A 15438-nucleotide genomic window follows, 5' to 3' on the forward strand; every position below is an offset into this window, starting at 1 on the left:
AAAGCCTAAGGAAACATAACACTTGATGGGGTTTTCTACTTTTTAAAAAACAGCTTTCACATTAGAATTGGACCGTCTGAGAAAGTTCCTATTGCCATGAGACTGCAGGAATTCCAGGAAATACCAAAGTGAATTGAGTTTTGGCCTGAAACGCTGCAAGCTCTTTGCAGCCCTCTCCTCTCAGAGCCCAGGTCTGCTGTTTTGCTTCCCCTACATCATGGAACTGGCATTCAGAGGAAAATCACTAAGTAAATTACTCACTTTCTCTCTGATAAGCATTCTGCAGAAAGGAAGCTGTCTAGCAATTAACAAATTGTTACGGTGGGGCTTTGCCTTCCCGTTAACCAACCATAGGCTCTCTCTCTATTTTCTTTAAGCCCCACACTTCACTTGGGCCACAGCCTTGGACTTTTGGTCATGCAGCTTTTTCTGTGGGATGTAGAAAAGTCACAGCTCACACTCTCAATACCAGAAAGAGAGGGGAAACATGAAGGGTCCCAAAACAGCTTCAATGGATCATCTGAACCCAGGTTCATGAGGAATGCCACTTGGAGAGATATGACTACCAGTATAGTGTATAGAAACTCATCCTCAAAAGGAATAGGGAAGGTATCTTCTGCCCACAGAACCCACTGCCTGGTCTCACAGACTTCTTGTACAACCTACCCATGCCAGAAAGCCCTAGGGGCTATGACAGATTAAAAACCCTACCAAACAGGGAGACAACAGATTCTTGCTTCTTGGGCTGCCACATCAGAGCAGGAAAGAATTGGGAAAGGTGCCTTTCACCTGCCCTTAACCAGAGATCTTGAGTGCATAAGGAGGCTGAAAACATAGCTAAATCCCAGAACAAATACCTCATATGCCTCCAGTCAGGACACTGAGTTCCAGCTTAGATTCGTGGCCTCCTTTCTACCTGCTGAGGAAGAAAAGGAATTCTGTCTTCAGGAGAGGTTACAAAATTTGTGTACCCTCGCTGCCATAATTTTGTTTTGTTTTGTTTTTAATACTGTTTACCAACAAAGCAGCCCAAGTTTTGCTTTCACGTCTGGCAAGTCAGCCATTCAAAAAACCCTCCACAAAATCTGTTTGTGAAATGCACCTCAGCTGAGACCGAACAAAAAAGCCAGGTCAAGAAAAACAGCAAGTCATCTGCTCATTTAAGTGTTCTAAAAAGTCAGAGCTGAGTCAAACAAAAACAAACAAACAGAAAAAAAAAGAAACCCAACACACCATACACACTTCCTTCAGCTGTCAAACTGCACATTCTAATACTTCTCCCTTGTGCTCTTAAGATAAGACAACACAGTCATCAGTCCATGGGTCATTTAATTTCTTTTTTGCCTCATCACCAGTGTCAATACTAGTCTAGGAATGATTCACTAGCTATCTTTCTACAGAACCTGAAGTGAGAACTTAAATAGGAAAATCTACATCTCTCGATCAAAAGTGTTAAAAAGTTATAAAAACTTGGAGTCTTTCAAAGTGAGATGAAAATAAGAGACAACAAGTCAGGTTTACTAAACTGAATGAGCTGGCATTAGAAGACAGAAGCCACATACAGCAGTTCTGGCCACTTCCCTTTCTGAATGCAGGACTACCAAGCTCTTTTTTCCTCGCTCCTCTTATGTTTCATCCCTATTAATTTGCCAAGGAGGAGCAGCAAGAGCCCTGTTAGTTCCCGTACGTTAGCCCTGGCCAGCTGAGCTGCCTCTGCTCTGTTGGTTAACCTGAAGCACACAGAGGAAGGTCTCTGAGATGCCACCTGACAGCTTGTGGAAGTCATCTCCATAATTTAATTTGGAAGCAGATAACTCAGTGTGACCAGAGGGGGAAAAAAAAAAAAAAAAAAAAGATCACAGGAACAAACAGGGAAGAAATCATTTCCATTGTACTGGCCAACACTGAAAAAGCATCCCCTAGGGCACAGCAATTTCATGAGAGGAAATCCATACATAGGGAAACATCACAGCCAGGTGCAGCACAGGCTGTCTTACAGCAGGAGCAGGTACTGCAGTAACAGCTGGATCACTCACTGCCTTGGAAAATGGGTGAGCAGGCATATATTGATCCTCAAATATCAACTCCAATTCAGTTCAAGTCTGAAACTGCTGTTATTGACTGCCTATTAATTTTCTAGTTTCTACAGAATGAAAATGGCTCACGTGCTGCTGCCAAAACTGGTCCTGTACAAGAACTGCTCTACTTCAGTACAGCTCCCAGTTTCAGCTGAGAAGACTGGCACATTTCTACGGAGTTCATGGACTGAGTTCCTGCATATAGCTGACAGCTGTTTTTTAAGAGGCATTAGCTGGGAGTTTGCAGGAACAGGACCCCAGAGGGAAGAATTACAATTGAGTCCATCCTTGGCACTCCAGTTCCATGTGTATTACATTGACAAAGTCAGTAGTAACAGAAAAGCTTGGTTCTTGGTTTCCTGAAAGAGCAGTTAATGATACGTAATTACAGAATTGTCTAATTAATACCTCACAGCTGGCCTGAGGAGTGGAAGCCTTCAGAGATAGGCTTAGAAGCATAAACAGTTGGAACTTGCAGACAAAAATGACAAAAATCACTGAACCAACAGGTTAAAAAGAGATACTGTGAATACTAGAAGCAAACCAAGCTGTCTCTACTACGTCATTCCTCATAAAAGGCAAAACACCTTCAAAAACAAGATGACAAGAGTCAGTAAGAGAGCAGAACACTGCATTCCTATTTCTCCAATTACCAGCTCGGTAGTAAAATCAAGGAATTTACCAAACAGCCTGTGTTCCTCCCCGTGAATCAGTAGTCTTTCAACATTTACATCAGCGATAGTTGCACCAACAGAAAGACTTCAAAATCAATTACTGATGCTCTTGCTCTTTGTGAAAGGAGTAAAAGTGGCTCACAGAGACCACCAAGTATGATGGAAAGTTCAGAAATAGTAGAGGTGTTAAAGAGGTGCTTCGGTAACTCTGTAGATCTAACAGCAAATAAAATACTATTGATTTCTGAAGCATTCTTGTAATCGAACTACAGCTTTCAGCAGATCAGATTTTACGAAGTAACTACGAATCACCAATCTCAAAACCAAACAAAACCACCAAAACCAAGCGCTAGGAGGGGGGTGCATCTTTGTCACAAAGCAGGCTGATGCATGCACCCCTAGAGGCAGCTTTCTCAACATGCCAACTTCAGCAGCCACTCATTCTACATCACAGTGTATATTAGGGATGGTTGCTGCGTTCACTAATGCCGTTCACTTCCCTGCCTGTACCATGACAAGGCTTGCCTACTTGGGGACGTGAGCATCACACAACAACAGTTCCCATTCAGAAAGTCCCCAACAGCACGAAGGGTGGGTGCAGGTGGGTGCGTTTGAGATTCTCAGCAAGTGCTAGTTACACTTAAAAAACAACACAAAAAGCATGCTAGGGTTCACGACTCTTCAGACAGGAAGAGGAGGTAGATATTATTTTACTTTGAATACTGTTTCACAAGTTTCTGTTTGTACACATTGTATGTGCCAAGCGGCACAGTTACAAGCTATCGCAATTTTCCCAGGCCTGCATCTATTCACACCCACGCTATCTTGCAAATTCATACCCATACGCATATGTAAAAACAGATGCAGGGCTTCATTAGGATATGCATTAGCTGCTATTTCATGCCCTCAAACACGTATATCACATCTGCAAGACAGAAGTTCCTTCTTAATGCACTGATCCCGGGAACAGGAAGAGACGTAGATGCTTATCCTGGCTGTGTCTGAGCTTATGAAGGTCATCTACAGTATGATAACCCTGCAATTCATTCACCTCCCCTCAAAAATGGAGGGGACACGGGCTTTTATCCCCTTGGTGAAATGGCTGCAACAGCTGGAGATGGAAGAACTCCAGCGTAAGGTCGGATCAATACTATTTTCGCTGGTTTAAAAGGTAACACTACGTTCCTGATAAGCACAGGCTACGCACAGGAATCCTGCAGTACTGCAAATGCCCATCTGAACTAGGGAGCGAAGTACAGGAGGACGACAGAAGGCAGCTAGCAGTATCTGCTGTGCGCTCCACCCCGGTTCATATGCAACTGCAGTGAAACAGGAAAGAGAGCTGGGTCCTTCCTTTCCAATCTTGTTTTCTTTCAATCTCTCTTTTAGACTTTGTATATCCAAGTAACACTGGACCCACCAGGGTTCAGACTCAGTTTTCACTAGCACTTATTTCAAGACTGCACCGACTCCTCCCTCACCGAGGATCTTGCTTGGAGTTGCTTGGCAGAGGTAAGAAACTCCATTCTTGAAAGGGGCTGCTCCATTCAATCAGCAAGACACATCACCTCGCTTCATTCTCCAAGTGCAGTGAGAGTTTATTCTCATCCATTTGACCTTACCCCATATAAACAAGTCCTCTGGCACACGGGGTGCTCCTGCTTTATTCCAATCATTTTGTCTACTTTTGATCACCAATTCACAGGAAAATGTAGTTATTTCTGCAGTTATTAGAAGCCTCAAGTTTTTCCATGTATTTGGTAATAATTAAGAACAAGCAAGCGGCATACATTGTCCTAGTACAAGTATTATTGTGAGGTCATGTACAGGGAGGGGGGATTTTTCTTTACAAAACCAGCTGGGACAAGCTGAAGTAGCTCACTGAGCTAGGAGGGAAAGCAGACACCAGTAACAGGGAAGCTACGCTGTCGCAGAAGCCTGGACCCTAGAAAGGCAGAACACGGTCGTAACACAAGCCTTGAAACTGAAACCCTAAACCAGAAAAATAGGAATGGTTTAAGAGAAACAGCGATTTCTGTGGGCCCTCATCCAACCACTATCAAAAGGACGTCCCCCAGATACAATCCACCCCATCAAGCACCAACCCCAGCCTGTGTCACCCACCAGGCCCCCGGCAGTACTGACAGCAGCCCCATCACCACCCCACACCGAACCATCCCACCTGGCTGGGAGTGCTGCTACAACAGCCACGGGACTGCGCAGCCAACCTGGGCTGCCTTTTACTCCAGCACGGCTGTTTTTAAACCGAGATCACTTTTCTGATCAGACTTCTCATGCGTGCCCAGACAGCTGCGTTGTGTGACAGCAAGAGGAGCAGAGGACACGGCACCCCAGGATAAAAACAAGCAGCTGGAGGTAGGAGCGCTGCCCAAGACACTCCTAAAAAATATGCCCTTCCTAATTGTTCTCCTTTTGGATTTAGCTTTGATGATTAGGCCTATTGTTTCAGATGCGAAGAACCTGAGGGCCTTAAAGGCTGTCTATTTACTGAAAAGTAAAGCACTCTACTGAACAATGCAGCTATAGGAAAGCTGCACACAAAGTCTGTCAGAGTACAAGGAACAGTTGTCTTCATTTAGTATCTTCGGAGCCCGAACTTCACTGCTATCAATATTTAAACCAAGGGGGGTAAAAACCCAAACTCTTAGAGCAAGCACTACTTTCATTTTACCCCACAGGCTCTGCAGCAACAGAGTCTAGCCAAGAAGAGTCCTGGTTTTAATACTGCCATGCCAGTGAAAGGAAAATCAGTCTTATAAGTGAAAACCACAAGGCAAGCAAGAAAGGAATTTTGTTTGTTTGTTTCTAGAGCTGCCTTTTCATTTAAGAAAACACAATGGAAAGCATAAAAATCTCAGAAGAATGAAGGAGACGACAGTGCCCCAAAGGAGAGGTACACGGAGGCAGGAGAGAAGCATTAGGCTGGAGTGGCTGAGCAGCGCAGACCAGAGCCCCCCTCCTGCCCCCAGCGTGTGTACCATTATACACAGGCCATCGTCTAAATAGCTGCCATGCAATTGCTACACTGGGCCTGCTACACAGTCATTTCTTCCTGCTCGTGAGGTCTTCAGGCAATTTAATGCCCACAAAAAGCGATCTGGCACAGCTCTCAGCAGCCTGGGGACAGGAAGAGTTACAGCGTCACGTGCAGAAGATGCAGGTACTACACTTGCAGTGAAAAATCAGAACGGATCACTGAGCAGACACAGAACATTTGAACTGCTCCCACCCCAACAAAAGGCCTCCCAAAAAAATGATTTCCTAAACACCAGTCACACCTGGATTGTTTCACTGAACAGACGTTCAAGGTCACCCCCCCCAAGTCGTACTTCCTCTAGCTGCTTTCTGTGGACCCTCAGATCCATGACCCTCAGAGCTTTCTCTTTTCATCGCATCACGTCCAAGCAGCAGCATCACAGCCTGCTGCATTTTGCAGGCTCCACCATTAAGCAATGCCTCGTCCTGCAGCCACCCAAATCCTCAGTAACAGCACGGCCATTGTAACAGATTTCCCCTCGCATTTTGGAACAGCGCATGCCACATATCAGATGCTCACTCACCCCGGAGCTCGCAGCCTGCCCCCAAGGAGGGGAAAAGAGATGGGAAACAGCTCCTGATCCCCCTGTGTCTGGCTGAGCAGTACTCTGCCTCCCGCGCTGCCTTCTGTGCATCCACTGCAGTGCTCAGAGCAAGAGGACTCACAAGAGCAGCTGGAAAACAGCCTGGCATCTCCAGCGCGGAGTGTAGGTGTCCATCCCAGCTCGAGGGTGGTTCTTTCACAGGAAACCTATCATCGGCAGCTCCTCAGCCAGAGGGAGGGTCACAGTGACAAGTGGCCTCTGGAAGGCAATAACTAGGGCAAGAGAGAATAATGAAGCCAGAAAAAAGTCGTGTGTGTGTGTGTGTGTGTGTGTGTCTGTGTGTAGGAAGGGAAAAGAATAAGTGGAGCAAATAATGAGTGAAAGAATGGAGTAAGTATACAAAGAAAATTATTTACTGAACAGACTGCTGGTGCTGCTGACCTCAGTTCATTCCTCTCCAAGTGTTAACTCCTGATTGTCAGGGCTTTGCCTGGGAGCAAAGTAAGGCCATTTCCACCCACAGGGTCCCAGTGCCTCTCCAAGCTGCCCCAGCTGATGTGCAGGTGAGAGCACACTGCAGCAGCGGACTGCTGCTCGCAGCCTGACACAAATTAGAGCATATTACCAAAAGCCTGGCCAGCCCATCATGTCACACCCCCCCAGCTCTATACCTAAAGAAAAGCCCCTGTGATCCCAGAGCTGAAGGGCCTGGCTGGGGTTCACATCGCCACCGTTTTTGAGGCCTTCACAGAACGGAGAATCTTTCTGCAGTACGTGGGTGTCATCAGCCTATAAAAAGTTAATGTCTACCAAACACTCCTTTCCACGGAAGGGACTGCTGTACGCACGTTAATCTCATGGCCATGACCTTGCTACCTAAGGATTTAACTGCCACAACCAAATCTCCGTAGACCTGCATGTGTTTGCCATGCCTGCCTGTGGCACAAGCTCCAGCAGGTCACAGCAACTTGAGTAACGCACAGCAGGAGCCATTCCGGCCAGGGGAAACGCCAATCTTTTGCATTCTGCTTGGGGAAATAGGGGCAGAGAGCTGAGATAACTGAATGAAATGCACTTTAAATATTACCTATTTTAACTCATGACTGCGTTTGAGAACAGGATCACAAAATCTGCCTGCTGCCAGGTGCCCTAGGACTGGGATATTGCACAGCTATTGCCTTCACAACGAAGCAAGCAGCAAGCCCCAAGAAAATGAAGCAGCATGCAGTGAAACTATTAACTCTAAATGTCATGGTTGTGTTACACAGCCTAGCATTTAACTTACAGCACTGGAAATAAAGTTCTAGTCCACACCCCTGTAAAGAAACTTTGCCACATACAGCCAAGTCGCACGCCTGACTTTGCGGACAGGCTGAGGGCTGTGCCATTCTCCTGCCAGGTGGCAAAGGACTGCAGCTAAGCCATAGGAATTAAAATGGAGAACTTGTCATTGTAGCAAATGAAACACAATTCTAGTAAATAAGTCAACCTAGCTTAAGCTAAGACAGCTGCTAGAAGGACCACGCTCAGCTGCCCACTCTTGTGAATCATTTCCTCAATTGCCATAATTAGCACAGCATTGTAAGGCAATTCATCCCCAAATCCAACAGAAGAAATTAGCGCTCATCTTGATTTACTGTGCTCATCTGACAGCACTTTATTTCCAGTCCACTGCAGAGTCTTCCCTTCGAGATCCATCTCTGTTGTGACACCAACAAGGAAAGGAAGAACCCAGACTGGCTGGTGTGCAGCACACACTGGCCTCATGGGCCAAGTCAAACCTCCACGTCTTGAACATACCCGGCTGTGTCTGCCCTGTCCTCTGTTTCCATTACCTTTTTAATTTCTGTTGTACATCATGGCTGTGAAATCCCTTCCTTTCTTAACAGCCTGGGACCACAGAACTGTGCCTCATGGATGAATCCACCACGAGACTCTGACTGTGAGAACGCATCATGCCTGTGAGTTATCAGTCTGCATGAATGCATAAATGCATAATGAAGAATTTACCACCATTGCTCTCTACCATCAAAAAAGCCTTGCCTGCCTGGGATATCCTCCCGTGCGGTGGTTCTTCCCTACAGTTTCATGAAACCTGTCAGATTCTCTCACCCTTGGAGATCCAGACCTGTGATATTACAAACCCAGAGCTCATTAAGAGCTTGATGAAGCATAAAATAAATGCAGTTTAACAGTCAAATGAACAACAAAGGGCCTTTTGTGATAGCTGAAGACCACAGGAACAGAGCAGTAAAGGAATAAAGACCTGGAAAGAAGACAACCCTTTATACCTGGAGGTAACATTTTGCATCACAGAATCATCACAGAAGGGTTTGGGTTGGAAGAGACCTTAAAGACCATCCGGTTCCACCCCCCTGCCATGGGCAGGGACACCTCCCCCAGCCCAGGCTGCCCAAAGCCCCATCAACCTGGCCTTGAGCACCTCCAGGGACAGGGCATCCACAGCTTCTCTGGGCAGCCTGTGCCAGGGCCTCACCGCCCTCAAGTGAAGCATGTCTTCATTATACCTAATCTAATTCTACCCTCTTTTAGTTTAAAGCCACTCTCCCTGTCCTGTCACTGCACCCCCTGACCAAGAGTCCCTCCCCAGCTCTCCTGCAGGCCCCATTAGGCACTGGCAGGCCGCTGTAAGGTCTCCCCGGAGCCTTCCCTTCTCGAGGCTGAACACCCCCAGCTCCCTCAGCCTGTCCCCAGAGGAGAGGTGCTCCAGCCCTCTGATCAGCCTCGTGGCCTCCTCTGGGCCCACTCCCACAGGTCCCTGTCCTGGTGCTGGGGGCCCCAGGGCTGGACGCAGGGCTCCAGGTGGGGCCGAGCAGAGCAGAGCAGAGGGGCAGAATCCCCTCCCTGCCCTGCTGGCCTCGCTGCTTTGATGCCGCCCAGGGTACGGTCGGCTTTTCTGGGCTGCAAATGTACATTGATGGCTCATGGTGAGCTTTTAATACACCAGCACCCCCAGGTCCTTCTCCTCAGGGTTGCTCTCAGTCCATTCATCGCTCCGTCTGTGCTGATGTTTGTGATTGCCTTCGATTAATCATCTGTTTCAGCAGTGACACGACACGATTCCTAATAAAATCAACAGCTTCATTAAGCACAACTGTCGTGCTGATACAACCAAACTGAGAACTGTAGATCAAGAAAATGATATAACGTAAAGCTCCTCCGATGCCCCAGGAACAGAGTATAAGGAGATTTGACCTCTTTGAAATAGGTTTGCTTTGAAATTTTCTGGCACAGAGTAAACATCTCAGGTTTTGGCACAAAGAAGGAAAGCTTACAAAATGCTTCTTGTGGAAAAAGTAAATGATCTGGCTTCTAAAGCACCACTCTACTGCTTCATAGGAGTTACGGGGGACACAGTGCCTGTCTGAAGGCACGGCCCATCTCCAGGTGGCAGAATTCATCCTGGGAGAAAATAAGCCATGTTCGTATAGCAGGAGCGAAGGACAGGGCACAGCCGTTCCTGAACTCAGACATTCGGTCTTTAAACACTATTTTAAATGGAGGACATTCCCCAGATGAAACAGAGAGGTTCTGAGGAAGAAAATGTTGAAGCTAGTCTTCTACGAGAACGCGGTTTCACCAGTGCTTTCAGCTAGCCTTAGAGAAGGGAAGATAGAAACAATTACTTCTATCCCTTTGAAGGATTACTAAACACTTTAATTCTTTCTATCCTAACACTGCAGCATTTTACAAGACTGTTGCTTCAGCAACTATTTAAAAATAAACTCTCCAGAGAGCAGATAGCACTAAAAACAAGCCTCTCCAGACTGACGAGACATCTAGACAACCATCCACAAAAGGGCACATTACCAGAAGAATTCTCTTGCAGAGGAAGCAAACATCTCAAGTGACACTCTCCAAGCAATTTAGCTGTTTCGGATCACAGTTGGGACTATAGCATTTCTGAACTAACATTAACTGATTCACTTCAGAACAATAATAATACACCAAGCTGCACAGCTAATCCAGTCCGTGAGACATACCCTGCTCTTATGTTCCCTCTGGCTCCCCCAGTCAGAAATAGGATTATAGATATTGCTCAAAAAAAGTCACTGGTTTCTCCTCCATGCACCAAAGAAGGGTAGAACAGCAAACAGCCCTGAGGGAGAAAGCAAATGGCTGGGGGAGACCAGAGACAGAAAAGAGGAAAATGTGCTAACGGAAGGAAAATGCATAAGAGGAGGAAACCAAAAGGAGCACTGAGTAACAAACCTAAACAGCATGCTCTGCCCCAAAGGCACCCAAAAAGCCAGTTTTCTGGTGCCACTGTTCCGTGACACGTGAGGGTGAGACACCAGAAACCCTCCCCTGTGGCTGGGATGCCAGGCTCCGTCCCTCAGCGCTGCTGACGCTCAGCCCAAGCAGGGCCAGATATTCTGAGACAAAGGTTCGCAGACCATTCAGAAGCACACACCTCTCACAAACACACACCCCCCCATAAGCCCACAGAGTTGACATTTGGCAGCCTCAGAAGTGCCCCACAGGATGATTTGAAGGCTGGCTCACATCCTGAAATAAATCCACTATCAAATCATATTCTATCCAAGGCACCAAATTCAAAACTTGCCAGCATTCACCGCTCTAAACATCAACAGAAAATGGTATCTGCTTTCTTCCACTCTCATATGCCTTATTAAGCAAAAGAATACTCAGAGCAGGGACATTTTTACTGTGCTTTAACACAGCATTTGGCACAGCAGAGCCCTGGGTGGGTCTCCAGGCGTAAGTGTAATGCAACAGGCTTTAGATGCGATGCAAAAGCAACATGAGAAGTATTCAGATAGAGCGATGGTCCCAGTTGTAGCCCACCTGCCTTTGCTGAGGGAACACCAAATACCAGCACTGTGGAAAATCAATAGCAGAGATCTGCTACAGAGGCTGTCTGCGTCTGGGTACCTCCTCCATCCACCTTCACATGCATGAACTTCTCTTTCTCTGAGGTACAGAAGCAGACCAGGTGCCATCGACTCCCAGCCTTTCCCTACATTACCTGGCCGTGCGAGCAGTCCTACTCTCCCTGCAAAGTCCAAAGGAAGCCAAACCCCACTTCGGAGACCCAGACGAAATCCCAGGTGCAAGGCACTGACCTCCCAGGCTCACCAAGGAAACCATACACAAAGGCGACTACCTCTGAGCTCATCTTTCTTTCCACCCAATGCAGGAAGAGGCACAGCTCTCCCAGAATCTCAACGGGAGCCTCACTTCAGTAGTGATTTCCCTGGCTAAGCGAGTTGTCAGAATCAGGCCACAGTCCCCAAACTGTTTACCCCTCCTGAGCCTCAGGAGGCTTTTCTCTCTGCTGTTCCAGCAGACGGAGCCCCATCCACACCGACCGCCTACCTTTGGGAATAACTTTGTTCTACAGAAAAGATCAGCGAAACGTTCTTCCATTTGGCTGTTTAAAGCAAGACTCCCAGGCACACGTTTCCTCATTTCTGTGCAGATGACCACATGGCAGAGGAGACGAGTCTCCCAGCTCCCCTCTGTTCCTCCTGTCGCAGGACCATGATGCTGCAAGCGTTAAGAGGACGCTTCCCAACACCAGACCCAGCGCAGTCTGTTACCTGGGAATCCCTGGGTGGGTACCAGGTGTTGTGCTTTTAACTGGGTATGAGCCAAACTTGGCTTCTGGTGCCTCAAGATTCATTTCTTTACTGAGCCATGAAAAAAAAACAAGTGTGAAATGGTGCAAATCTTTGCAAGCCACAGTCTCATAGGAATGGAGCAGCTGATATCAACCTTTTCACGGGACCTGGCAAAATAGAAGCCCGCTTTAACAGCTGTGCAAGCCCACACTGCGCATTTAGACACCAAGAGAAGGGCCAGAAGGGCCTCCCAACCATCCCACTACAAGCACCACACTTCCACCAAGGCCATAAAAAGATAGAGATATTAGATAGGGCTTGCACGGCCACAGGCATTTTTACTTGCATGGCACAGATAGCAAGTCAAGATATGATACCACAAAAATGCTGCTGTTCTGCCTACACTTTAACTTCCAGCAAGAAGTCTCCCCACAGATTTAGGGTAGAGAGCTTAATAATTTAAAGGGAAATCACTAAAAGTTGTACTATCCATTAAGTCACTTCAGTTCAAAAGTTACTTCGAAGAGTAGAGGATTATACCCTGAGACTTCCTTCGACATCACACAAAGTTCATACAAAGCATACTGCAGCCGCAACGATAAGGGACGTAACTAAAGGAAAGCTTGAAAGGGAGAGATTTATTTTTTTTTAATATAAAGTCTTCAGTGCTCTGAAATGCCCTCTTCCCTCAACCACAGCAGCTCCCAGCGAGCCTTGCCCCACTTCAAAGCACTGCAGATTCAGAGGAATTATTTCCAAGCAGCAGGGCAGAAAGCAGCAATACCAAACAATTTTCCTGCTGGCCAACGAGGAAGTTGATGCAATAAGTGGTTTATTTCCCAGATTTTAATTAAGCTGTACAACTGGAACACTGCTGCAGACAAACCCAGCAGAAGACCCATACCATCAGACGAACATCCCTGATGTTAGAAACTGCACAAAAAAGGGAAAACTGCAGGACTGAAGTTATGTTTGGTACCCTACAACAACGTCTGAGATCAGGCTAAACCAGAACTCCCCTGTGCAGTACGCTACACAGAAGCAGAGCAAGAAAACACCTCTTGCACACAGGCTCCAATTCGAGGGATGGGATGACCGCCAGACAAGTGGATTCGAAGAAAGAAGGGAACACAGCAAAAAAAACACACATGCTCAGGACAGAAAGCAGTGGCCTGCTCGGCCCACTGCCTGGCTGTGGTGGTTCAGGCAGGGTTGGCAGGTAGAAAACCCCTGGAGATCTCGGGGCCGACAGCTCCAGAGGCATTCACACGACTCACTTGCATGGTGGGGGAAAAGCGCCCGTATCTGCCACTCCTCTTTCGGGATGAGCAAGGTGAAGACAGAAAACTGGGAGGCCTCGGCGGATGCCTGAAGGTTGGCAGCGTTGACAGCTGGGACTACCTGTCAAATCCTCCATCTTATGCCACTCTCCATGCCAGCAGAAAGCGACCAAGAAGAAAACTGGCCATGCCAGTACCTGCAGGACCCACCTGAGAATGATTTTGCTAGAAGCCTTAATGGTGAACAAACCCAAAAACACCATTTTCAGTAAAATGGTCATTGTTTTGAATGGTTGAGTGTCAAAAAAATATCCAGACACAAAGCAAGGACAGCCTAGACTAGTTTTAACCATGTGGCTAGACACAAAAGATCATATCTCACAGATGCTATCGGGGAAAGAAAGGAGAAAGGTTAACATGTAACCCAGATGAAGATCTCGGGAGAAGGCAGAAGTGGCAGGCTGATAGAAAGGAATGTGGTAAGAAGGTTTTCCTTGTTTCCGTAGCTTTGCCAGCATCCTTTCTCAAACATGCAAGGCAGTTTCTCGTGTTGCCCACTGCAGAAGCAGCAGCTTCAGGACAGCTGATCTCTGCTGGAGCAACCAGGTTGTGCCTTCAGCAAGAAGCCGTGCTGCCACTGCACGCCTCTAGCAGGAAGAGGGAGAATTATGAATTCTCCTTGAGAGCTGTGGGGTGAAACAGGCTCCTGTTTAATGAAATTGAGGCAGTTCTGCTGTTAATTTACCGCTGTCTCAGATCAGCAAAAACTCACATTTCCTTTCCCAGTCGCACCAAACACGTTTGAATGGAGACAACTCCAGCACCTCAGAGCATGAAGAAGAGACGTATTTGAGTTTCCTCTTGATGCTAAGCCAAAATAAAAATAAAAATAAACTAGAAGGAAGGGGGGGTAGAGGGCAGACTGCCCACAGAGGTGAGCATCCTTCCTTGCCTTAAACCACAGAAGCCAAATGCTGCCCAGCGCCCCTCCCAGCTGCCTCAGGGCCGGGGGGCACAGACAGCGAGCAATGCCGTGCCTTGTCCCAGACCCCCAACGCTTTTATGCCCCGGGCAGCCCCGGCTTTGTGCCGACCCCCCTCACACACTCAGTCCATGTGCTTTTGCCCTCCCAACGCACCGCTCCCTGCGTCCCCCTCTCTGTGCGGCTGCAGCAGGACGCGGCACCCGGCTGGGGACGGAGGGAGGGGGACAGAAAGGCAGGAAAGGGAAGGGAAGGGAAGGGAAGGGAAGGGAAGGCGCTGCTCTGATCTGCTCTGCTCCGCTCCGCTCCGATCCGCCTGTGCCGGCTCTGCCCGCCGCCGGCCCGCACCTGCCGGGCCCCCAACGGCCGCCAACGGCCCCCAACGGCCGCCAACGGCCCCGCTCCCCGCTCACCTGGGGCTGACGCCGCGGCCGCTCGCTGCCCGCCGCCGGCCGTTGGCAGGGCGGGGGGCGGGGGGCGGGGCTGCCCCCTCCCGCGCGCTCCGCCCCTCTCCTGCCGCGGAGCTCCGAAAGGCCCCGGGGGGGGGTCGGGGGAGCGCTGAGAGCCACGCGGCCGGGCGGGGAGGCTCCCCCCGCCTCGTTCTCCCCCCCCCGCTCCACCCGCGCCGTGCCGATGGTACTGCCCTCGCCCCCACCCCGCGCCCGGATCGGAAGGGCCCGGGCGGTGATTGGCGGAGGGGAGGGGAGCGCGGAACGGGATTGGCGGAGCGGGGAGGAAAAAAAAAAAGGGGGGTGGGGCGATGGAGGGGGCGGGGTGATAGAGGGGGCGGGGCTATAGGGAGGGGGCGGGGCGAAGCAGCGACCGTTTAAAGTGCCCCGGGCGGGGGAGTGCGCGCGCGCGGCGGCCGTTAGGGGTGGGCGCGTGCTGGTAACGGTCGGCTCGCTGAGGGAGGGTCCCCGAGTAACCCCTCGGGGGTACAGCACGGGTGCTGGGGGGCAGGGGGGTGGCAAAGCCCTGCCCTGCCCTGCCCTGCCCTGCCCTGCCCTGCCCTGCCCTGCCCTGCGGGAGAGCACCGAAAGCCCGCGGGTGTGCAGTGTGCGTATGGGTATTGTAAAGGTATGCACGCGTTTGCTGTTTTAAGCGCTCTCAAAGTGCTGCTCCCAGGCCGGGTGCTCTGCATCCGAGCTGGCTGTCAGGAAGAGCACTTCGCGCAGTATATACATGCACCCACGTCTGTGCGCTTACGTGTTTCTGT

General features: G+C 48.9%; 1 protein-coding gene across 12 annotated transcripts in view; it reads right to left on the reverse strand.

Moving 5' to 3' along the window:
* The window catches only part of MICAL3 (microtubule associated monooxygenase, calponin and LIM domain containing 3), a 151596-nt gene extending 136902 nt beyond the window's left edge, over window positions 1-14694 (reverse strand). For 9 of the 12 annotated variants that reach the window (XM_032189435.1, XM_032189425.1, XM_032189408.1 and 6 more), the window contains exon 1: window positions 14636-14694. The gene's annotated coding sequence lies outside the window, so the exon portion shown is untranslated. Of the gene's footprint in view, window positions 1-6333; window positions 6450-14635 lie in introns of those variants that run through there. The other 3 variants (XM_032189452.1, XM_032189373.1, XM_032189460.1) reach the window with 3 other exon arrangements.
* Between the last annotated feature and the right edge of the window lie 744 nt (window positions 14695-15438).

This window comes from Aythya fuligula, chromosome 1, assembly GCF_009819795.1.
Source record: "Aythya fuligula isolate bAytFul2 chromosome 1, bAytFul2.pri, whole genome shotgun sequence".
NCBI classification, from domain to species: domain Eukaryota; kingdom Metazoa; phylum Chordata; class Aves; order Anseriformes; family Anatidae; genus Aythya; species Aythya fuligula.